Source organism: Capsicum annuum, unplaced genomic scaffold (assembly GCF_002878395.1).
Source record: "Capsicum annuum cultivar UCD-10X-F1 unplaced genomic scaffold, UCD10Xv1.1 ctg3817, whole genome shotgun sequence".
In the NCBI taxonomy this organism is placed as follows: domain Eukaryota; kingdom Viridiplantae; phylum Streptophyta; class Magnoliopsida; order Solanales; family Solanaceae; genus Capsicum; species Capsicum annuum.
The window spans coordinates 25,748-27,930 of record NW_025845288.1 but is presented as its reverse complement, the minus strand read 5'-3'; the positions used below and the strand labels follow the sequence as shown (position 1 = coordinate 27,930).

Genomic DNA, 2,183 nt, shown 5'->3' with positions numbered 1-2,183 from the left:
ATTAACCATAAACTTGCTTTCCTGATTAGTCACATATTTTTTCAAAGCTTCCTTTGAATCCTTTAATTGTTCAAGTTCTTGCATATCAAGTTGACTTATGGGAGCTTCCCACCAACATTGGCTCTGACTAGTTTTCCTCATTTGATCAAGTGATTTACCTCTTTTCTTCTCAATTTCAACCTCACCAAGAATTTGAGTGAGTTGCAAATTGAGCCCACAAACATTAGCATTTCGATGAGCCTCAACAAGTTGAAGTGAATTATTTGCGATTGGATTATTATTAGTATTATTTCTCGAGAGGAACCTATCAATAAGGGACTCAACATTAGGGTGGCCGAAGGAAAATACTTTTCTTGCAGGGGAAAAAACTATGATGGCTATTTCAACACCACAGAGAGTGCACAGTTCACTTGCCTTTTTGAAAAGATCAGAGCGACGTTTTGAGAAGGTAACCTAGAGGTGATTCTTGACCTCTATCTTGGCAATTTTAATCTTTTGACAACCCATACTACTAGCTTTCTTTGCCATGTTTGATAAAAGAAGTTGTAAGAAAAGAATAAGAGATAATATATTCTTGTGATTTTGAGTTGAAATTGAGAGTGAAAAATATGGACTATTTAAAGGTATACATGCTACACTCTTAAACAATTGATGTTATTATTCTATGTAATATGTTGATTTGGGGGTTATAAAATCTTATCCCGTTAATGGATAAATAATGGTGATTACTCAATAATGCACCTTAGTTGGCATTATATGTTAATCCCTTAATAAATGTAGTAATGAGTTAATTGTTAATTTGTGACAAATTGTCAACCCTTCTATCTATTGGTTGTTTTTTTAATTAAGAGAATAATTATTTTAAAAAATAAATTATTGTGAATAAGAATAGGAGAAATATATTCCAATATTAGCTACTAATTTTTGTTTTTGACTTGTAACCTAAATTAAAGAAAATCATGTTTGACATTTAGGTTTTTAGTTGTAACCTAATTAAGGAGAAGCCAATTATGATATTAGATGGATAATATAATTAATAGTGTCTTAAGTTGGTAATAAGTTAAGATATGGGGAAAGTTTGTTAAAAAGATACTATGGAAAATTATTTTGCCAAAGTTATAAACTTCTTGAGAAATTTGTCAAAAGGACACTTAAATCCAAATCATCTTCAACGTTTCCAACTTAACAACTTCATCCACAAATTTTATAATAATTCACTTTAACCCAATACTTCTAACTTAATAAATTCATCCACAAGTTTTAAATAATACACTTCAACCCACTCTATCATCCACCATTATATATACAAAAATATCTAGATTTTCAAAAATATTAAATAAAAAAAAATTCGAAAGCTAAAAATAGAAAGTAGTTGTTTTTCCCTCCAAAAAGCACCGATTCCCACCATTTTTCAGCGTTATTTTTCGGCAATCAGCTCTAAATCAGTCCATAATTATCATAAGCTTGTCCATATGTTGAATATTGAGTCAAAGGTTGTTAGTGCTTCCTAGTTAGTTGGCAGAGTAACACGTTTGTTAGGAGTCCTCGCTCAGTTGAAGCACATCTTTGTTAGTTGCTACTATTTTGGTTAGTGGTTAATTAGTGTCAAGTAAGTGGCAGTAAGTGGTTAGTTTTTTTTTTCCTATTTAAGGATTCCTATGTAACTTGGTTTTCCTATGTAACTTGGTTTAGTATGATGAATGCAAAAGACGTGAAGTTCTCTGCAAACTATATTCTTCTCCTTATACAGTGCTCCTCTTTTCTTCGATTCCCCAACAGTTTTTGGTATCAGAGCGTAGAGAGAGTATCTATTTCTTAATTTCTTCTCTCTATCTAGGTTAGGTCAAACTGGGAGATAAAGCAAGAGCAAGAAGAAAATCAAAATTGAGGGCAAAGAATGGCTACCAATTCAGTATCTTCCACATCTCAGCAACTAATTCACATCTTTAATGGAGATAGATATGAATTCTGGAGCATAAAGATGAAGACGTTGTTCAAGTCTTAAGAATTGTGGGATTTGGTGGAGAATGGCTATGTTGAGGAAGATGAAGCACAAAGGTTGAGGGAGAACAAAAAGAAGGACTCTAAGGCGTTGTTCTACATCCAACAGGCTATGCACAACTCGATGTTTTCCAGAATTGCTGCTGCAGAAACCTCAAAGAAGGCATGGGATATTCTGAAGA

At 32.8% G+C, this 2,183-nt stretch overlaps 1 pseudogene; it reads right to left on the bottom strand.

Annotated features, from left to right (window-relative positions):
- Positions 1 to 6: 6 nt before the first annotated feature.
- On the bottom strand, positions 7 to 528 carry LOC124891590 (annotated as a pseudogene).
- Between the last annotated feature and the right edge of the window lie 1,655 nt (positions 529 to 2,183).